A 23,920-nucleotide genomic window follows, 5' to 3' on the forward strand; every position below is an offset into this window, starting at 1 on the left:
ACAGACCGATATCAAATCTCCCCTTTATATCCAAAATTTTAGAAAAGGTTGTAGCACAGCAGTTATGCTCACATCTGCTTATGAATAACATTTTTGAAATGTATCAGTCAGGATTTCGGCCTCATCATAGCACAGAGACGGCGCTAGTTAAGGTGGTAAATGACCTGTTATTGGCCTCTGATCAGGGTTTTGTCTCCTTACTTGTTTTGCTCGACCTTAGTGCAGCTTTTGACACCATTGATCACACTATACTGCTTGCTAGACTTGAGAATGTTGTAGGAATAAAGGAACAGCTCTCTCTTGGCTCAGGTCTTATTTGACTGATCGCTATCAGTTTGTGGATGTAAATGGTGAGTTCTCCACGCTCTATGAGGTAAAGTTTGGTGTTCCTCAAGGATCTGTCTTAGGCCCACTGCTTTTCTCTTTATATATGCTGCCTCTTGGTGAAATTATTCATAAACATGGGATTCGCTTCCATTGCTATGCTGATGACACACAGCTGTATATTTCAGCAAAGCCAGATGAGAGAGATCAGCTTAACAATGTTGAGAAGTGTGTAAAGGACATTAGACAGTGGATGCTTAATAACTTTCTTCTGCTCAACTCAGATAAGACGGAAGTACTTTTACTAGGACCACATGCAGCTAGAAGTAAACTTTCCGATTACATAGCATCTCTGGATGGTGTTTCTGTTTCAGCATGTACGGCTGTCAAAGACCTTGGTGTGATTATTGACCCGAGTCTTTCCTTTGAGTCTCACGTGAATAATATCACCAGAATCGCCTTCTTTCACCTTAGAAATATTGCTAAGATTAGAAATATGATGTCGTTACAGGATGCAGAAAAACTGGTTCATGCTTTTGTTACTTCTAGATTAGACTACTGTAACGCTTTACTGTCTGGGTGTGCAGTAAGTGCATAAATAAGCTTCAGTTAGTCCAGAATGCAGCAGCAAGGGTCCTCACTAGATCTAGGAAATATGACCACATCACCCCTGTTTTAATCAGTCTACACTGGCTCCCAATCAAATCTCGCATTGACTATAAAATATTACTACTGACGATAAAGCACTTAACGGTTTCGCACCGCAGTATCTGAGTGAACTTCTGTACCAGTATGATCCTCCACGCCTACTTAGATCAAAAGGTGCTGGCTATCTGTTGGTTCCTCAAATAATGAAGACTACAGCAGGGGCAGATCTTTCTCTTATAAAGCCCCACAGTTATGGAACAGCCTTCCAATCAGTGTTCGGGACTCAGACACAGTCTCAGTGTTCAAGTCGAGGTTGAAAACGTATTTATTTAGTCAAGCCTTTTATCAGTAGATTTCTCTTAGGTAAAGGCTCAGATCTGAGGAACATGGATATAGAGTGTTTGGTGAACTGGTATATTTGTATGCTGTCGCCCCTCACATTCACACGCTCACTCAGGTTTGTTGACGGTGGTGTGGTGGGTCGTCTCTTATCCCAGAGATCCCTCATGTCTGTGTTACCTTCTGGTTCTCCCTTTTAGTTATGCTGCCATAGCGAGTCTTGCCGGAGTCCAAACTGCACAGTGACATTAACTTTCATACACCAATAGTTACACTTAATAATCCATATCCTTCTCTTCCGTCACCCTCTCTCTCTCTCTCTCTCTCTCTCTCTCTCTCTCTCTCTTTCGGTCGAGTTAAACATGCTCCTGAGGCTCCAGTGACCACTGTTCCTGCCCCTCTCCCTCCTTGGATCTTCACACTTCTGTGCAGCTCGGGACGGTCTCTTAATTCCGGAGTAGAACGGGTGCTTTGAGGACGGATTGACTGTAGTTGGTGTCGGCGGTCTGCTGCACTGACTCGGAGTGCAGTTTGCTTGAGACAATGTTCATTGTTAAAAGCGCTATACAAATAAAAATGAATTGAATTGAATTATTTACATAATTTAAATAGAATGGTATTATAGGACTATAAACAGTAATTTACAGATGTATATGTACTATGAACATGATATACAGATGCTTATTACTATAAACAAACATTTACAGAAGGATGTAAATGGTGAGTTCTCCACGCTCTATGAGGTAAAGTTTGGTGTTCCTCAAGGATCTGTCTTAGGCCCACTGCTTTTCTCTTTATATATGCTGCCTCTTGGTGAAATTATTCATAAACATGGGATTCGCTTCCATTGCTATGCTGATGACACACAGCTGTATATTTCAGCAAAGCCAGATGAGAGAGATCAGCTTAACAATGTTGAGAAGTGTGTAAAGGACATTAGACAGTGGATGCTTAATAACTTTCTGCTCAACTCAGATAAGACGGAAGTACTTTTACTAGGACCACATGCAGCTAGAAGTAAACTTTCCGATTACATAGCATCTCTGGATGGTGTTTCTGTTTCAGCATGTACGGCTGTCAAAGACCTTGGTGTGATTATTGACCCGAGTCTTTCCTTTGAGTCTCACGTGAATAATATCACCAGAATCGCCTTCTTTCACCTTAGAAATATTGCTAAGATTAGAAATATGATGTCGTTACAGGATGCAGAAAAACTGGTTCATGCTTTTGTTACTTCTAGATTAGACTACTGTAACGCTTACTGTCTGGGTGTGCAGTAAGTGCATAAATAAGCTTCAGTTAGTCCAGAATGCAGCAGCAAGGGTCCTCACTAGATCTAGGAAATATGACCACATCACCCCTGTTTTAATCAGTCTACACTGGCTCCCAATCAAATCTCGCATTGACTATAAAATATTACTACTGACGATAAAGCACTTAACGGTTTCGCACCGCAGTATCTGAGTGAACTTCTGTACCAGTATGATCCTCCACGCCTACTTAGATCAAAAGGTGCTGGCTATCTGTTGGTTCCTCAAATAATGAAGACTACAGCAGGGGGCAGATCTTTCTCTTATAAAGCCCCACAGTTATGGAACAGCCTTCCAATCAGTGTTCGGGACTCAGACACAGTCTCAGTGTTCAAGTCGAGGTTGAAAACGTATTTATTTAGTCAAGCCTTTTATCAGTAGATTTCTCTTAGGTAAAGGCTCAGATCTGAGGAACATGGATATAGAGTGTTTGGTGAACTGGTATATTTGTATGCTGTCGTCCCTCACATTCACACGCTCACTCAGGTTTGTTGACGGTGGTGTGGTGGGTCGCCTCATCCCAGAGATCCCTCATGTCTGTGTTACCTTCTGGTTCTCCCTTTTAGTTATGCTGCCATAGCGAGTCTTGCCGGAGTCCAAACTGCACAGTGACATTAACTTTCATACACCAATAGTTACACTTAATAATCCATATCCTTCTCTTCCCGTCACCCTCTCTCTCTCTCTCTCTCTCTCTCTCTCTCTCTCTCGGTCGAGTTAAACATGCTCCTGAGGCTCCAGTGACCACTGTTCCTGCCCTCTCCCTCCTTGGATCTTCACACTTCTGTGCAGCTCGGGACGGTCTCTTAATTCCGGAGTAGAACGGGTGCTTTGAGGACGGATTGGACTGTAGTTGGTGTCGGCGGTCTGCTGCACTGACTCGGAGTGCAGTTTGCTTCTGATCATCATCACTGTACCCCACAACATTGTATATCTGCTTCAAATGGACATTTGGTGCAACCCAGATGAGGATGGGTTCCTCTTGAGTCTGGTTCCTCTCAAGGTTTCTTCCTTATGCCATCTCGGGGAGTTTTTCCTTGCCACAGTTGCTCATCAGGGACAAACATACTTACAAAGAACATATTTATGTTTAATCACCACATTATCTGTGTAAAGCTGCTTTGAGACAATGTTCATTGTTAAAAGCGCTATACAAATAAAAATGAATTGAATTGAATTATTTACATAATTTAAATAGAATGGTATTATAGGACTATAAACAGTAATTTACAGATGTATATGTACTATGAATATAATATACAGATGAATATATATGTACTATGAATATAATATACAGATGAATATATATGTACTATGAACATGATATACAGATGCTTATTACTATAAACAAACATTTACAGAAGGATGTAAACGGTGAACATAATATATTGCTATTATTGTAAACAGAAAACAGGTTTATATACAATGGTAATTAGGTAATGGTAAGCAGCAAGGCAAAGAAGAGTAAGTGTGCAAATGAGCATAGTTTTGTGTAAACAGTCCATTAGTGCAATAACAAAGTGTGAGGTGAAAAATAAGCAAGTGTCCAAGTGAGTGTAAGTTTTTGTGTAGACAGTCCATTAGCGAAATAACGAAGTGTGAGGTGTGTGGGGGGAAATGTAGCAGTGTATGAAAGGCAGTAGGATCAGCGAGGGGCAGAGTTTAGTAAAGAGACAGCTCTAGGAAAAAAGCTGTTCTATAGTCAGCTGGTCCTGGTCCGGAGGCACCTAAAATGCCTACCGATATGTGGATCCCCAGGAACTTGAAACTGGAGACGTGCTTAACAGCCATCCCATTGATGTGGGTGGTGTCATGTGTGCCTCTTGTCTCTTTTCTGAAGTCCACAATAAGCTCCTTTGTCTTGGAGGTGTTAAGGAGCAGGTTATTGTTTTTGCACCATGTGGCTAGGTGCTGGATCTCCTCCCTGTAGGCAGTCTCATCATTGTTGGTGATGAGACCGATCACGAAGTGTCATCTGCAAACTTGATAATGGAGATAGCACACAGCCCTGTGGTACACCAGTGTTGAGTGTGATGGTGTTGGAGCCAGATTGAACCTGCTGGGGTCTGTTGGTCAGAAAGTCATTTGAAAGTCATCATCAGAAAGTCACTTTGAATATGAATTCAAAGAGGGGTTTTTACCAACACAATACATTGTGGACATAATAGAGGAGGCAATGGAGGATTTTGGCAGACAAGAAATAGAAAATAAATATGATTTAATCAAGAAGGATAAAATTTGTGTATTTTAATGGGAAATGTAAAAGAATTATTGTAAAAGTGAGAGGGGAAGATGATGATGATATGGAATGAGGTGATGATGCTGAGCTTTGAGAGGAAAAGTAAAAACAAAAGACTTCTGAATATACTTGTAATGTTGATAAAAAGTGCAATATGGGAAAGACGGGTGGTTGCAGAAAGAGAAAAATTTTTAATGGATGTCTGGTTTGTTTTTAAAAGGAAATTTAAAAGGTATGTTAAATGCTTGTTTTATTATTTTAAAGAAGATAGAAATATAGATACATTTTACAAAGTTTGTACGAAAGAAGTCACCAAGGTTTTAGAAGATTCAGGTTTAAGAATGTAATTTAAACAAAATAAAAATAATAAAAAAATAATTGTGATTTTAATGCTCTGGGAGGTGGAGAGGATTTGAACCTGATGTATTTTTACTTGGAAATGTATTCTCAATAAAAAAAAAAAAAGTTAAAAAGCTAATTCAATTCAATTTTTCAATTCAATTCAATTCAATTCAATTCATTTTTATTTGTATTGCGCTTTTAACAATGAACATTGTCTCAAAGCAGCTTTACACAGATAATGTGGTGATTAAATGTAAATATGTTCTTTGTAAGTATGTTTGTCCCCGATGAGCAACTGTGGCAAGGAAAAACTCCCCGAGATGGCAAAGGAAGAAACCTTGAGAGGAACCAGACTCAAGAGGAAACCCATCCTCATCTGGGTTGCACTAATCCATTGTGCTAATCTATTGAGTCCCACCCTCGTCGCAAGGTTGTATCTTAGTCGCCGATTTGCAACAACTTCTGGCTCTTTTGCGATTTCTATCACAAGGCTTCAGGATATAATGCTTCTCAGTAAAGCCATACTTGACTGTTTAGAGGAATTTCTGAAGCTGTGAGGTTTTAAGTATTGGGACTTCTTGCCTCCAAAGGCTTCCCTAGGGATTGTGCCCCCCACTTTCTTGCTGTCCACGCTCAAGAGGCCAGCTAAAACAACAAACCAAAATTTACCATTGGCAGAAGATGCAAGTGTGCCGCTACCTTTAGAGGAATTTCCAAAGTTGTTTTTGTTGCTGTTTATTTTGCAAAGATGGCATTTTTTTGCAAAAATGGCAATAAAACTTGTGTCTGAATCCTGTTATTATATGTTCATGATCATGGACAATCAGAAGGCAATGCAATGGACTACCAATTCTGCACAGCCTGTTGTGTGTTTTTGTATCACGTTGTTCTCGAGCAAAAGTCTTTTGGTTCATCCCATTTTAGCTGATGGTAGCGTGGCCGAGCGGTCTAAGGTGTTGGCTTAAGGCTTCAGTCTCTTTGGAGCCTCTTTACAATTTTGGTAAAATACAGTAGATTGCCTTCCGTTAATACTGCAGATGTTAATCAGTGAATCTAAAGACTAGACCCATCGAGAACGAGGGTCGCTGTAAATGTTAGTCAAAAGGTGCTCGTTTTAGCTATATGTTAAACAGTCTCACAAGCTCTTGTCAAATAGAATACAAAGATTATGCTACACTGCACACAGTTTTTCAAGTTAAGCCTTTTTTAGTCAAAAAGTAATGATTTGTGTTTATTTCTCTGAACAACCAGATAGGTCCAAAAACAAGTACTAATCTTATTTCCAGAAAACAATAAAGGATTGGATTATGCAGCTCAGTGTACTCTACAGCATTTTTGTGAAATCTGTTTTTTTTCACTTGTTCACATTATGCAATACACTGAATTACTTTTATGTGACACTTTTTCTTTTACACACTGTAAATATGAGAGTGTCATGGTTCATCAATGATCCATCTCTCAAGTTAAAAAGCCACTATAGAAACAAACAAATAAGGAATCTGAGGATACTAGCAGATAAGACATTGCTTTTTTTCCTTTGCACTTTATTTACACACAGATTTAGCCACACAGTTGCACACTTTTGTGCCATTCCTGGAACCAGATTTCTTTTCAAATGAAAGACCATGCTCAGCTATCATGGTAACAAAACAAGTGTTCAAGACAGTGATGTCAAATGAAAGATAGACTGGTGTGTTACAGCGAGGTTTTAAGTATTTTCTTCCAAAGAAATGCTCAAGTATTTGGATGAGTCTTCGATATTCAATGAAATTTTACCAGAATATTTCAGTATTAAACAAGCAACAGAAGACTTGAGCATAATCCAAGCAAACCGTAGAATCGAGTCAACATGTTAAATAGTTTTCTGTCATGTTCTTTCAATATCAATAGCATGGATGGATGGATGGATGGATGGATAGATGGACAGACAGACAGACAGACAGACAGACAGCATGGTAAATATGAAAGACAAGCAGTCAGATAGGCATTAAGAAAAAAGTATAAGACTGACAGACAGATAGATAAAGACAAAAAGGCAGTCAAATAGATGGCCGGATAGATAGCCAGATAGCCAGACAGACAGATAGACATATATAAATTTGATAGATCAATAGATCAATAGAAAAGATGAGCATACATATATGCATTCAGACAGAAAAACAGATAAGACTGACATAGGTGGATAAGAAACACAAATAGGATAGGTAAGATAAAATAAGTAGACAGAAATTTGTAAAAATAGTTTTATCAGCCACTGAGGGGATAAGAAATGTATGTTTTGCATGTCAGGATGGCCGAGCGGTCTAAGGCGCCAGACTTAAGGTTCTACACCTTCTGGGAAACTGAGTGTTCTGGTCTCCACATGGAGACGTGGGTTCGAATCCCACTTCTGACAGTAACTTTATTTTTATCAGAAATCAAAACAATAATAAAATAATTATTCACATTTGTCTTTCAAACACAGACATACAGATTAAACGAATAGATGGTAACCTAATAGTGGGAAAAACAGACAGAAAAAAACTGTTAATACAGACAAGCAGGCAGATGGATATATAAATTAGACAGATCAATAGATCGATAGGAAAAACCCAGCCATTATGGTTGTACTCTTAGTGCCGGTCCCAAACCTGGATAAATATGGAGGGTTGCGTTAGGAAGGGTATCCAGCGTAAACGTGACAAATCAAATATGGAACATGAATCAGAATTTCATACTGGATCAGTCGAGACCGGGTTACCAACGACTGCCACAGGTATTGTTAGCCAACACTGAACTTAAAACAAGTAAATGTTTTCTTCAAATGCACTGTATAGTGTCTTATCTGTAATGATCAATGTTCCCTGCTCAGCCTTGAACGATACACTGATTGATTGATTGATTGATTGATTGATTGTTCTTCCTTGGGAAGAGTTCACCTGTTTGCGGATAGGGGGCGCTGCTCAGAAATGACAGACTCTGATGGTGAAGCAGCAGCTCGCGTGTCCTGTGTATCATTTTCATCTCCTCATCAGGTATGAAATTCATGTAAATGCATTCATAATGTGTCAAAGTCACGAGAGATGCAAATGCTATTCTTTAAAGGGTGAATAAGTTGTTGTTTTTGGATGTTTAATAGTATGAAGTGAGTTCAGTATGTGCACCACGTGTGCTAATCACACATTCCATGCTAATGATGAAGGCAACAAGGTCTCATAGTCAGTGACTATGATACAATGTATTTGGGTGAAATACAAATATAACATATATTTGTGATAAATGTAATTGTGTAAATGGTTTATCAGTTTAAAATGGGTGTTCTAAAAGCTGGAGTTGATTAAAGGAAGTTTCATATACATTCCTGTATTTAAAAAATGCAGATAGCATCCCAAAGAGCTAATAATGTGTTATAATGTGCACATAAAAATGATTGTAACAGTTAAGTCGTGTTTAGATTATGTGAGTATATATAATGCATATAAATGTGTTTACTGTTATAAACATTACTGTTATAAGTTCTCTGAAACTTACTTAAAAAAACACTGGAAATGGAGGTTGAATGGGTGAAAGTGTGCATTAAGTGGTGAGGGCACTACATTTTGGAGGCACCGATGGGATGAATGCAGTGAGTTGGCTTCCAGTGACAACAGCAGGCTTCAGTGCCATTCACCTCCTACTCAGCCCAGGTGACCAGTGGGGTGAAGATGTTCAAGAAGGAATTTACCAGCAATCTGAGTTTGGGCTTACAGGATTTTTACCATTCTACTTCCTGTTTGGGAGGTCCCTGAGATTATCGGTTGATCTACTGTTCAGCTTGACACCGAAAACAGAAACCATTGTTTATATGGAGTATGTAAAGAGATGGAGACAAAAATGCAGGAAGCATTGGAAATCACCAGACAGACTGCAAAAAAGATGGCAGAAAGAAAGAGGAGAAACTATGATTGTAAGGTGTAAGGTTCTATGTTATGTTCTGGGGATCGTGTTTAAATAAAGAACTTGACACCTAGAAGTGGAACTCAAACTATTTTATTCTATTTTATTCGAAACTATATATTCTGCCTTTTTTCTCAGCCACCTGATTATTATTCTTCCGCTCATATCTTTCCATGTGTTTCAGCTAATAGAATGATTCTTGGTGAAAAACTTACTTTGACATATATTTTGCTACATCAGCAGTTTCTCTTTGAAAAAGTATTTCCACATTTGTTGTTCTGGCTTTTGAAGTTCACCAATTTTAAGCGCTGTAAAAATATATCAGATCAATATTATTTTATACTTTTTTTCATTTAAATCTGTTAATCAACCCCAGTTCTGATCAAAACTACAAAATTATTATTTTTTTTAATTCAGGATTTTTTTTTAATTGGCAATTTGATTAGTGACATCATATATATGGGGAAAAACACACAAAATTACTTAATTTTAATATAAAAAATGAATTGTGGACTGGATTTTTTTTTTTTTTACACCATTTATCAGTCTTGAATGTGTCAAAGATTATAAACAAATCTGACTTTTATGCATGGTTAGTTTTTTGCAGCATCAGCTTGAATTATTTTCATAATCATTTTTTCATATTGGCAGATTTTTCCCCATTCACTCTCATTATAACGACATTTTTTAATTGCGCCACAATGACATTATATATGCATGCGTTTTTAAAAGTTAGAAGTGTTTCCTGATGGGAGGAGGTTAAAATTGCGGTTTTTACTGTTGACTACTAGGTGGCGCCACGAGACCATGAAATGCTGTGGGTATAAAGCGTAGTTTCCGGTTTTCCTATGAAGTTTTCTAGTATGTGTGTGTTTGCGTAAGAGAGAGAGAAAGAAGGTGACCTTTGTTTACTGACCTTGATGTATCCTTCACTGATACATGTTTTATTTTTTTTTCTGTAAAAAATCTGCTCCACATCAGATTTATGAACATAATTTTTTGCAACAACAACAAAATGCAACAACATCCTTCAAACTAAAAAATAAAAAGAACAAAAGTGTAAATAGATGGATGGAGAGGATAGATGAAGAACTAAATCACATATAGACGTGTATTTTTGGTGTGTGTGTGTGTGTGTGTGTGTGTGTGTGTGTGTGTGTCTAGTTTTGCCAGCATTCCTTGCAGCAAATCACTTTGTGATTTTTACAAGTAAATCCACCACAGGCAATGCAAGTGCAGATTGTTAGTTTTCTGCAGCACTTACATGTTTCCCTCTGAACTGCTACGCTGCAGGTGCTTGCTGGTGTCTGAGGGGCAGCTACAGAGGACTGTAGCTCTTTCACAAGTGCAGCAGCAATTGGTGCACAGGGGAAGTGCTGTCTCTTTACAATTGCTGCAGACGCTATTAAGTTGCCCAGCTCCTCTAAAACAAGCCTCCTCCTGTAGTGCTTTTGGTGGTTCCAGGAGGGATCAATGGCTGTAAAAATGACATTATAAGCAGATATGTCCACCATGTTAAAAAATAATGTTTGTGGCCACCAATTTGTTTTTCTTCTACGCTGTAGGTGCCGACAACCTACAAAGATACAAGAACAAGAAAACAATAAGTACAGACTTCATCTATACTTTTTCTAAAACTAAAAGCTTCATTCTAAAGTTGCACATAGAGAATAATCATGCAAACATACTGTACATGCAAACACAAACTGTATCTCCTAAATCTATCTCTAACAAGCACATGAATTCAGCAAAAATGATCTGAAATAGGACGTGGCTCATACCTTGTCTAGTGGTTGAAGTCAGTCAAATTTGCATTTTGGTCCCTCCGTCACTGCTGCTTTACGGTGCCTTGTAGTCAAGAGAATCACACTCCTCCCCCGTTTGGCAATGTAATTACCAGCCGTCGTGTTGCTGGTAAAAGCGAAGATGGAGGAGAGGACAGGTCTTCCTCTAACCTGCAGCTCAGGTTTATTTTTTCTGATTGTAACAACTAGGGCTATTTTCTTTTTCAGAAGCTCCTGTGCAAGTGGATAAGTGGTAAAGAAGTTGTCACAAGTGACAGTGACTCCCTGGAGTCCCTCAGTCATCTCGCTGACAACTCGCATGCCCTTTCCCACCTCTGCAGCATCCCCGGTCTTTCTTAGATAAGGTAAACATCTCCAGGCATAAGGTGTGGCGACATCAGCAGTTATCCATAGGTTTAGTCCATATTTGGCTGGGTTTTTTTGGCATATATTGGCGAAATTGGCAGCGTCCTTTAATGGCCACAAGCTGTTTATCCACAGTCACGTTTTTGCCAGGAGTCGATGAGCCCACATATCCCATAGGGTTCTGATTGGGGCTAACGTGTCTCTTCTTTGCCGAGCTGCTCTGTTCATCTTATCAAAACAGAGCCCCGCCCATAGAGGTTGGTCATGCTAACTATTAATTTCATCATCTCTCCAGTAAAAAACAGCTGAAATGCAGATTTCAGATCCTCTACCCTCACTATTGCATATTGTGTTGGCCCTGAAGTCACACCTCGAGCAGGCTGGATAAAAGGAGTCGTCTCTGCATTAGCCGGAAACCATTCCTGGCCATTTCTTCCGATCCAACCCGATCCAGGATCCTCAGAATCCTCCTCACTTTCAGTCGTCAATGTTGAGGATGAGGATGCTGCCACAAAATCTAGACCCGATTTTCATAAGTCAGTGCTGTCTGAAGGAGATGAATCCTGCAGCTCGCTGGGGTCAGGATGCATAATTTAATCCAAAACCTCTTCAGTAGTGAAGGCTCTTCTCATGTTTCTTGCTGCTCTTTTTATTGTCAAATGACAATACTTTGTTTTTGTTTAGTCTATACTTCTCATCAAGAAAAGGCAGCAGGTGCATAAATACGCTTACCTTGTTTTGTTTACTCCATGTAGACTTTTTGTAGTTCTGAGAGCTGAGGTCCATATTTTCAGACACATCAAGAGTCAGTGAGCAAAGGTCACCCTCTCTCTTACACACACACACACACACACACACACTATTAAACGCCATAGAAAACTCAATAGAAAACTGTATAGGAACAGTAAAAAACGCAATTTTAACCTCTTCCCAACAGGGGGCACTACTAACATTTAAAAATGAATGAATATATAATGTCATGGTGTCAACCTTTTGGTCAAATGAGTAGAACCATGTGAAGCTTTATTTGAAAACTGCGTCCAGCAAAGCATTTCGGTTTAGTACGAGAAGCACAGACATGCCACATGAAGTACAGCTTTTCAATCTATCTGGTGTTCAATGAAAGTTACTAGAGAGACAAGTGGTAAAGCACAACGACTCAGCAACCCTATTTTGCTATCTTATAACTGTTCATCTTAATGGCTGGCTCGTAGTTTGTTTAAAAGAACAGTTTTTTCATTTACTTACAAATACTATTAAGCTTTTAAAAGAGTCAGAGCAAAGCCTGCAATTCACCATTCAGTGCTCCAGAGAAACCATCTTATCCACTTGCAATGTTAAATCTCAAGCTATAAAGAAAAAGCTGGAAGGCACTCAAGTGGAAGCAGCGAAGGACAGCTACACCAGGCACTGCTGGGATTCGAACCCAGCATAGCCTGTTTACTAGACAGGAACTTTAACCAACTAACCCACAGCACCTTGATGCTGCCTGCCAAATTCTCAGCTGCTGTTGAATGGAAATTCTTTGCTATTAGATTTTTGGAAAAAAATATTGCATGCACATTATTATTTGTATTTATACATTGTACTGTGTATATACTTTATATTATAGTAAGCGTATATTTTATATATATATATATATATATATATATATATATATATATATATATATATATATATATATTTGCATTTATTTTTATTTTTTCCTGCTGTAACAAAGAAATTTCCACGCTGTGGGACGAATAAAGGTATATCTTATGTTATCTTATCTTATCTTATCTTATCTTATCTTATCTTATCTAATATGCACTCATACTAACAGCTAATAAGGCAGAAGCATAGTTTTTGTCTTGATGCTGTCCTACCATTAATTTGAGACTTGCTGAGGTCCTCAACAGAAAATATGATCAAATACACATTTGGTTAAGATACATATCGACAAACAATAGCCATGCCATAGCAGTAAAAATGTTCTATTTAATATTTGGTCATAGTCTCAACAAAGCACCAAAATTCTGTTGAAATAAGCATGCAACACACAACTGTTGACAGCAATTGCTCTGAGGGTACTACTCTTACAGCAATAACAAAGCAGTGCTGCAACTAACTAACATTGAGGAACACTGTCCTTAGTGGTAGAAGCAATTCATCTTGATTGTTTGCTCTTGGACCCATGCATTTTGTATTTGTTTTATATAAGAGACTTATACATATTTTGTAAAACAATTGCTGTACCATTGGACTGTGCACTTTGGTTGTAAGAGAAACCTCTTGTAATCAAGAACTCGGAATCTGCCATTGCCTGTCTGTTAAATCAACACAAGCAGTCTATAATTGTTCATGCCGATGAGATTGTTAGTGTTAAAATAGGCCTCACACTAGTTCTCTAAACACATTTCTATGTTGTTTGGTAAGTAACAGTTTTAGGTCAGGTTTTGTCAGTGTGTATATATACTTGTCTGTTATCTGCAATAAACTGAAGAAGAACATTTGCACCATTCGGTGTGCTGTGTGATTCTTTCCTGATCAGAAAAGGCACTACAGGCATTGTAGATCGCAAGTTTTTGTTTGGCATGATAAAAATCTAACAGTTTTGGTGTCAGAAGTGAGATACTTTCCAGCAATATCTAAAGGGAACTCATGCATCAAGGTAAGTCTTAGGCTACTTCCTTGCTTGTGGGGATTGTCCTATTTGCCAGCCAAAAGGAGCTGCATATTTGTATTTGTTTTTATTAGCAAATGATGATTTAGTCTCATAGTGGTAAGCATCCTTTATGGCAGGGGTCACCAACCTTTTTGACACCAAGAGCTACTTCTTGGGTACCGACTAATGTGAAGGGCTACCAGTTTAAAACACACTTCTAAAATAACAAATTTGCTAAATTTACCTTTAATTATATGTTATTATTAATAATTAATGATATTCATCTATGTCACACACATTTATAACATAAATATGAATAAAAACAGACAGAAATATTATTCCAGAATAAATAAACTTAAACTTTGAATAACTTAAAATATTTTGCTCTCCATAAAAATATCCTGTCAAAATGATTCAAGTTAGAAATATGAACATGCTGCAAAAAAATCCTGAAAATAAATTAAAATTGTGCTTTTAAGTAAACGTTAAAATAACAACAAATCAAAACAATCAGATTTCTTTGCTCTTATTTCATTTTATAAAAAATATAAACCTAAACTTTAAATCATTTAAAATATTTCGCTCTCCATAAAAATATCTCCTGTTAAACACCAGACGTCTCACACCTTCATCATGCAGCTCTTCAGAAACTCTCCCTCTGTAAAACTTTGTGATTTTGCTCTGGTGAAACACGTCTGCTGAAATGTCAGATTCTTCTTTAACTCTTCTACTTTCTGTATCTTCTGCTCTGCATTCAGGTTTTTCAGCTTCTCCTGATGTTTTGTCTTGTAGTTCCGTCTTAGATTCAATTCCTTAATTACAGCCACTTTCGCTTCACTAATAAGACACACGTGTTTACCGGCAGCGTCAGTAAACATCTACTCAGAATCCCATCGGTTTTGAAAGGCTCTGTTTTCAGAATCAACTTTTCTCTTCGCCACTGTGAGGCGCTGTTTCACTATACAGGTAGTCGTCGACTTACGACCTATGCAACTTATGGCCATTTGACTTTACAACCACAATGGCTAGCCAGTGCGTACCATCCTCCGGCATCATTTCACAGTACTGTACATATAGCCTACTCTACATATGACCAAATCGTGTTACGACCAGTTTGACGGTCCCAATCGTGGTCGTAAGTCGGCGACTACCTGTAACTGTACAATAGGGTTAAATACATCCAACAGATGTTTGACTTGTTTGACGCTGGAATGTTCCAAGGTAGCATAGCGTTCGGTAAGGCAGCTGAAATGCTGCATTATGGGATCTGTAGTTTGTGTTATCAGTGCTTCATATTACCGGGCCATTAATAACAATAATAATAGATCTATATAAAATCATCTCGCGGGCCAGATATAATTGTACGTCGGGCCAGATTTGGCCCGCTGGCCTGAGTTTGACACCCCTGATCTATGTGAAGACACTGATCATGTTAATGATATCTGACAATAATTATCAACAATAATTTAACAAGGTAGGAAACAGCTATTTTTAGAAAAGGCCCGTGGGCGACTCATGTGGTCCTGGTGGGCACCATGTTGGTGACCCCTGCTTTATGGTGTTAATTTTGACCAACCAATAGCTCTGGCAATAGTCATGTTTGTTTTCAATAACCAAAAATATATTCTCATGAGCTTCCCATGCAAATATAATTGGTTCAAACATACTTTAACTGTGACATTATTTGACATGTCACTGAAACTTGAATTGTGAATACATCTTAGTCACTATTTGTAGTTATCTTTTTTTTGTCAGCTAGAGAAAATTGACAAAGCTTGGGAACATGTTATAGGAGGGTTATAATGTACTAACGTTAATTTGATGACAGACTCCGCTTTGGACAAATTCAGTCTCCACATTAGACAATCAAAGACCGAGCAGCTGCTAAAAGAGGCCAAAAAGCAAGAGCCCTGCATCCATGACCTTGACCTGATTTGAACACGAAACCTTCTGATCTGGAGTCAGACGCACTGCTGTTACGTCACGAGGTCCGAGTCGCTGCATGAACCCGCCTCATGGCACAGAGTTGGATTTGCATTTTTCTCGTCACGAATGTAATTACAAATTGAGTCTCATGGTCACGTTGCAGGCTCGGACATTTTCCGCTTTTGAAGTTCCTGACTGTTGGTGTAATCAAGATTTCGGAGTTAGTTTTCATATGTACAGGAAACAGTCTGTTACACCATACAGTGAAATAATGAACTTAGTGTCAGTCATTTGGTCTGTGATGAAATGTCATGTTTGTTTTTAAAAAGCTGATACTATGTGTTAGAGTATAGACAAAGATTGGCAAAGAAGCTCCTTGAATACTGCTGTTGGACATGAAATACAAGATTTCAATTACAAGAAAGGCACATTAAACAATTAGAGAAAGCTTCGAGAAACTCCAGAGATTCGCTCTCTCTGAGCAAGCACAGAGACAAGTATTTATTAAGGCCAGGTGTCGCAAAAGCAGACATATGAGCAGATCTCGGATAGCTCAGTCGGTAGAGCATCAGACTTTTAATCTGAGGGTCCAGGGTTCAAGTCCCTGTTCGGGTGTTAAAAAGCTAACGGTTATTGGTTCTTATTGGTGGGGAAATCAAAAGCTTGTCTAAATCTTCCCTTGATGTCAAAATGCAAGACGTGCTAAGATGGTAACTGTTTGTGTTCATCGTAGTGACACATTTTGGTGAAGCACCACCAAATCTGTTAGTCCTCACTTGAGGCGCTGTCTGTCTGTGAACAGCACAGTCTCAGCTGTGTGTTCGGTGTTCATGTCACTACAAGTGTTAATAACCTCACCTTTAGCAAACAGGGTGGCGAGCTCTCAGTCTAAACATCATGAGACTTAAAAGAGTTTTGGCAAAGACCTTTCACACTGTGCTGCTCAAAAAACAACCCTGAAAGCATTTTGTAAAGACTCACCACCCTGACAGTAACAGTCACTCGTTCCTTTACTTGTGCTTAACTCAGGTTGGTGTTTAGCACAGCAGCAGCGAAAGGAGTAAAAAAAAAAAGGAAAGGAAAAAATAAAACCAACCTCACACATTTCTTAATAGTTTTGGGAAAATTGATGTTCATATTTTATAGAAAATTACCTTTTTATGTACAGTATAGAGAGTAAAGGAGAGAGAGAACTTTACCTCTCAATGACCTGCGAGAAAAATGAGTGAACTTTTCACCACGTGATTTTCAGCAATATTTTGTTTACTACAATTACTAGAAACGTAAAAAACGTCCAGCGTGAGCCCATTGTGTACATGAACACGAAGCCTAGCAGTCACACTCAGAGCGGGTACGGTGCTTAATAAGGTTATGTGATGAGGTTGGTGTTTTGTTTTCCCTAAACCCTTGAATTCATTAATTTATTTTTTATGTATTAATTTATTTAAAAAGTAAACGATGCGTTAAATAACAAAAAATACCTTCACTTTTTTTTTGTAAACATTTAATTACATTGGATTTTTTTTCTTTTTTTTAATTGGAACGGTTTTAATTTCTTTTGAATTTTTGCCCTCGTTTTATTATTGACCAAGAAAATTCAGTATGTGGTATTTATGTTTAACATGGATTATGGTGTATGTGTATATTGGAAGAAGCATGGGGTATATTGGTAGAGAGATGCTGAGGATAGAGTTGCCAGGCAGGAGAAAAAAAAGAAAGGTTAAGGAGAAGGTTTATGGATGTGGTAAGAGAAGACATGCAGGTGGTTGCTATAAAAGATGATCCGCTGTGGCGACCACTAATGGGAGCAGCTGAAAGAAGAAGAAGAGGAAGAAGAACGCAGACAGCCTTGCGTATTGTTCTTTGTAAGAAACAGCTTCCTTCTTGCCTCCTACCCCACAGCCCAGACTTGTAGAGAATACAGTAGATGGTAGTCACATGTAAGGAGTGAGAAGCACCTGCCAGAAATTCCTGTAGATCTTTCAGTGTTGCTGTTGGCCTCATGGTAGCCTCTATGATAGTTTCTCCTCATCCTCTCATCATGTATTTATAAATATATATATATATATATATATATATATATATATATATATATATATATATATAAATACATGATAAGAGGATGAGGATATAATAAACTATAAAGTAAACAGTATGTTCACACGAATTCTGCCTGTACAAAGGAAACACGCCGAATGAGGACAAATATACGGGAACATGACCCAAGCTCTTATTGTTTCGCTGGAGATTTAAACATTTTTTTTATATTTGTTAGTATTAAGATGGGCCTCAAACTGGTTCTCTAAACACATTTCTATGTTGTCTGTTCAGTGTCTATAGGATCTTTACAATGTAAGTACGTAAGGTACACAGAATGTCTTTGTGTGGGCTCATACATCTCTGGTTACTAAGTTTTCTTACCCAATCAGGAACAGTTTTAGCGCAGTTTTTTTCAGTGTGTATATATACTTGTCTCTTATCTGCAATAAACTGAAGAAGAACATATGGGCCATTTTGTGTGCTGTGTGATTCTTCCCTAAACAGAAAAGGCACTACGGGCATCGTAGATTGTATGGAAAACCTCTCCAAGAATTAAGTGTTTGTTCGGGCATGAAAAACAATATCAATATAATAAAGAAAGAATGTCATGAATAAATGTGTGTTGCGTTAAAGGTTTTTAATTGTGCTTTTTTTAATATAATATTTATTTATTTATATTCGTAATAAAAATGGAGAAATGCGTGCTGCATTATTTGCGCATTAATAAAATGAGTGCTGTAGTAATGCAAGAAAAATGCACAAGAATCTGCAATCTGAATACTGCATGTGTTATATGCTGTATAATAATGATGGTTTTTACAGCTGTGGCATCATATTGATGTTATTAAAAGGACGCTTGGGACTGAAGGCAGATGATTGTATTTGACTGTAAAGAGACAATCAATAAAACTGTGCAGATCTATTATGTATTTTATTTATTTATGTACAAAAAATTCAAAATATAATCTATTAAACATTATTTATTGTAATACATTTTTTTGTCTTTATGTGCGAACAGAGAAAGCTGATCTGCTTTAGGCACTTGGTGACGGCTGGAGGAACAGGCTCTGTGAGGTCTTTTTTCCACGTCTCCAAAGCGTTCAGAGCGACTTTGGGGTTGCTGGGTGCCAGATCATGAGTGGCATAAACCACTGCGAGCTGCACCACCCACGGCAAATCTGCACACAAAATCCATCATATAATTAGGACTTGCTGAAGCACTTTCCTGTTGATAGAGAACTAAAAATCAGAGAATAAAGATAGATAAAGGACTTGTTTATTTGATCATTTACTGATACCTTTTTGTCTCCCGAACTCAGCTATGCTTTTTGTTAGATCCTCAACTGATGCTGCCACGTTCTCCCTAAGGCCTTGTTGGCCAAGTCGCCCTGTTTGAGATGGACAAAGAACATGAGTGAAAAACAGAAGAATCCAGAAATAATGTGAGATAATGCTCTAAAGCAGGATTTACAGGAAACTTACCAAGTAGCCTGAAAATTGCTGCTTCAGAGACGTTTCTGAACTTTGTTTCCTCTGTTTGTGTTTGTTTCAGCCAAGTATTCAAAATGAGCCAAACACTTTTTCTGATAAATAAAAAATTGGACATGTGTTTTTGTGGCAGTAATAGAATACCATCAATTGTAAGTTTATGCAACAAGAATGGAAAATTTGCAGTGTTTGGGACACACACTGTCTCATATGAGTCTTACATTTGCCTGTTTGCATCTATTAAATGTTTAAAAAACTAGAAAAATGAGAATTAAACACGTTGAAGCGGTTTAACATTCAGTACCGTATAACATGGGAGACGGTCCAAATCCAGCCCAGTTGTGCACAGAGAAGGTCCAGGCTGAATACGTAGTCCCAGGCAGCAGGACAGAGATCATCACCATACCAACTGCTCTTCTGGAATGTCAGATTTTTGTCTTTCAGAAGAGCCTTCAGTGTGCTGGTGATGGCTCTGTAGGGGTCTCCAGGAGGCTCCTGGCAGAAAATACATCTTTTCTTTAAAACCAGATCAATGAAACAATGTTTACAATAATATGATCATAACTGAAAGGTCACAACCAATCACAAGTGCAGATGATTGAAATACTGAGGTAGAGCTCTAACTGTGCATTCTGCTCTTTTTATAACCTCCATTTATTACTCTTATGTAAGGAGGAGTCCTTGAAAATGACCTCAAAATGACTCCAAGATTTTAGATACACATGCAAAGTAGCACACGTTACTAAAGGGTTTATGTATCAGACAGTAGCAGGAGTAAATAATGCTCTAGAATAGTACATGAGTATGTAATTTGAGGCACAGATTTAGTTTGTTTATTCAGTAGTGAGCACAGTGTCACATGGTTCTATATCACTTCCTTTATTAGTATATTATGAAACACAGATTTATTTGCTTGCATGTTTATTGCACTGATCTGATCATTTTTATCATAAACAGCGTCATTAACGCTGGAGTTCAGTGCAGTTTCTTTGCTGCTGGTTATCAGCACTAATACACTACACTAATAAAAAAAGACTAAAATAGTGATGTAGAATAGTGATAGATACTTATTGATTTAATTCATCATGAATTTATAATGAATTTACTCCATAGATCACATGGACATTGGAAATTAAAAGTAGATTAAGAATGAAGTAAAACATAAAAATTCCAGTTGAAAAACGATGTTTAATGACTGTTCTGGTGACTGTTGTGATGAGAATCAGCTACTTACTGTATCCCAGTGCAGATATTTGCTGAGCAAGTAATAAATCTTTCCGTATGCCTTCATTTTGCACACGATGTGAACGGCTCTGCATAAAGGGCTGTTACAGGAGAAAACACTTGGCCATGCTGTCACCATGACCATTATCAGTTTTGGGGCTTGAGAAAAGTCTGCAAAGGAAACAAAATGATATCACAGATTTAAAATACACTGTTTATGAAGAAATACAAAACCAAAAACAGAAAACAATTGCCTTCTTTATATCACTGTCCGGATCATTTTTAGTAAATATATAATGAAATGTCAATATAATCTCACCTTCTTTAAGAAATCTGTAGGCGAGGGCATGTGCTTTATGAGAGTCTCCTCTCTTTGACACAATCCCACATAAACCCTACAGAGAGACTGCAGGAGTTCATGTCCCATAGACTCTTTCTCCACCTTGATCTTCTCCAAAACCGCTTTCAGAAATGTCTCTGCCAACGACTAAATGAGACGGCAGAAAATACATCTTTTCTTTAAAAACCAGATCAATGAAACAATATTTACAATAATATGATCATAACTGAAAGGTCACAAGCAATCACAAGTGCAGTAATTGAAATACTGAGGTAGAGCTCTAACTGTGCATTCTGCTCTTTTATAACCTCCATTTATTACTCTTATGTAAGGAGGAGTCCTTGAAAATGACCTCAAAATGACTCCAAGATTTTAAATACACATGCAAAATAGCACACAGCGTTACTAAAGGGTTTATGTATCAGACAGTAGCAGAGGTAAATAATGCTCTAAAATAGTACATGAGAATGTAATTTGAGGCACAAAGTTAGTTTGTTTATTCAGTAGTGAGCACAGTGTCACATGGTTCTATATCACTTCCTTTATTAGTATATTATGAAATACAGATTTATTAGCTTGCATGTTTATTGCACTGATCTGATCATTTTGTCAGAAACAGCAGCATTAACGCTGGAGTTCAGTGCAGTTTCTTTGCTGCTGGTTATCAGCACTAATACACTACACTAATAAAAAGACTAAAATAGTGATGTCCTGTAACACTTTCAGCTTGAATGTTGAAGTAAAAAATTTATATTTATGAATTGAATGATTTAATTTAACATGAATTTATAATGAATTTGCTCCATAGATAACATGGACATTGGAAATTAAAAGTAGATTAAGAATGAAGTAAAACATAAAAATTTCAGTTGAAAAACGATGTTTAATGACTGTTCTGGTGACTGTTGTGATAAGAATCAGCTACTTACCATATCCCAGTGCAAACATTTTTGAGCAAGTAATAAAACTTTCCGTATGCCTTCATTTTGCACACGATGTGAACGGCTCTGCATAAAGGGCTGTTACAGGAGAAAACACTTGGCCATGCTGTCACCATGACCATTATCAGTTTTGGGGCTTGAGAAAAGTCTGCAAAGGAAACAAAATGATATCACAGATTTAAAATACACTGTTTATGAAGAAATACAAAACCAAAAACAGAAAACAATTGCCTTCTTTATATCACTGTCCGGATCATTTTTAGTAAATATATAATGAAATGTCAATATAATCTCACCTTCTTTAAGAAATCTGTAGGCGAGGGCATGTGCTTTATGAGAGTCTCCTCTCTTTTGACACAATCCCACATAAACCCTACAGAGAGACTGCAGGAGTTCATGTCCCATAGACTCTTTCTCCGCCTTGATCTTCTCCAAAACCGCTTTTAGAAACGTCTCTGCCAACGACTAAATGAGACGGAAGAAAAAGTTCAACCAACATCCAACTAAATCAAACCTGTATTCAAGTCATGTATTTAAAACAAATGTTAGAGGATTAAGACTTGACTGTAGATTAGGTTTAGGAAAACTACTCGACTTTGCATAAACCAAAACCTGGAGTAAACATTTTATATGAAATATCAAATCTACTGTTCAATTTCAGAACATCAGGACCAGTGAATTATGGATTGACTATTAAAACTGAGAAAACTCAAATCCACAGCTAAAGAATTGAATGCACACTAAATAAAACAGAAGATAATCACTGACCTCGTTCACACAAAACTTGGAAATGACAGATTTTTCTTCATCTGTCAGAGAAGGAAGGTCACATTTCCCTTTAAGAAGTGCATCTATCCAGTTTGGAGATAAAACATCTGCACAGGAATCCTGCAGTGTTTTTAATGCACTAGTGATGAGGGATTGATCAAGTCGAGGCTTTTTAGCAGCACTGGGTGGTGGCATGTCTGATGCAGCTCTCTTTGCTCTAATATGAACAAAATGTGATCAAATCACATGACACAGACAATTCTACAGTATAGATAATACACTGGGAATGTAATATTACAGGAAATTGATCAGTATAAATAAAGTAAAAACAGTAATAGAAACGTACTTGTTTGTGTTGGTGTCCTGCATCTTCAAATTTTTTGTATACAAAGTGTGTTTTTATTAAATATTTCGAGAATTATCCACAAGCAGTCTTGATTGTCCTGTCGCCAGAAAGAGAGATTGTTTGTGTACTGGTTTCCATGGAAACGGAGATTGTTTGTGTACTGGCTTCCATGGAAATGGGGCGTGGCTTTGTGGCTGTTCATTTGTTTTGGTTTCTGTTCCCAGATAGCAAATTTTTTCTGGGCCAGAAATGGCTGAGTTCAGGCTGTTCTTTTGGCTCACATACCACCACGGCTTACGGTCCTTAATTGGCTCTAAAGCTGCATGCCTGAAGTAATCCAGACTTTAGCCAAAAGCAGACCATAACCCAGCCACAACCCATTCACACCTCCAGAAATCAGCCACAGCTGTCCCGATACAAAGCCTGAATTTCCAAATTGACCAGATTTACCCCAGAACCCACCCACAATTTATCCAGAAGCCCCAGATGTCTACCATAAAAAGGCCCAAATTGACCATATTTACCCCAGAACCCACCCACAACTTATCCAGAAGCCCACCGAAAAAAAACAACAACTGTACCAAAATGATTTAACTATGTAAAATGTGTATATTCAAAAAGCACAACCACACAAATGCAAATTAACGTGTTTACTGTAACTGTTTTAAAAAAACATGGTAATAAATTATACCAAAGCAATCAAATCAAAATACAAGAACACCACACAGCAAAGAAAAACTACATTATAAACAAAATTAAACCAATAGTGCAATTAAAAACAAATGTAAAAGTTTGTGCATAAATTAAAAGAAACCAAACAAAAGCTAGTTATGAAAGACCAAAAACATGTTAATAGCGTGAAAGGCAAATATGAAAAATGACAAAAGAAATGTGAAAACAAAATTAAAACTAAAGAAAACAATGGTGCAAATTTGA

At 37.7% G+C, this 23,920-nt stretch overlaps 2 protein-coding genes and 2 non-coding genes across 4 annotated transcripts in view; 2 read left to right on the plus strand and 2 right to left on the minus strand.

Moving 5' to 3' along the window:
- Nucleotides 1-23,920, minus strand: part of LOC124390066 (polyadenylate-binding protein 1-like 2) — a gene marked incomplete at its 3' end in the record, with an annotated part of 369,871 nt that overhangs the window by 328,241 nt on the left and 17,710 nt on the right. The window lies entirely within an intron of this gene.
- LOC124389743 overlaps nt 1-23,920 on the minus strand; it is a 379,509-nt gene that overhangs the window by 181,438 nt on the left and 174,151 nt on the right. The window lies entirely within an intron of this gene.
- trnal-uaa lies at nt 7,487-7,597 on the plus strand. The gene is made up of 2 exons: nt 7,487-7,524; nt 7,552-7,597. It is a non-coding gene; the product is annotated as a tRNA-Leu (tRNA).
- On the plus strand, nt 16,380-16,452 carry trnak-uuu. Its single transcript has one exon. It is a non-coding gene; the product is annotated as a tRNA-Lys (tRNA).

This window comes from Silurus meridionalis, chromosome 8 (genome assembly GCF_014805685.1).
Source record: "Silurus meridionalis isolate SWU-2019-XX chromosome 8, ASM1480568v1, whole genome shotgun sequence".
In the NCBI taxonomy this organism is placed as follows: domain Eukaryota; kingdom Metazoa; phylum Chordata; class Actinopteri; order Siluriformes; family Siluridae; genus Silurus; species Silurus meridionalis.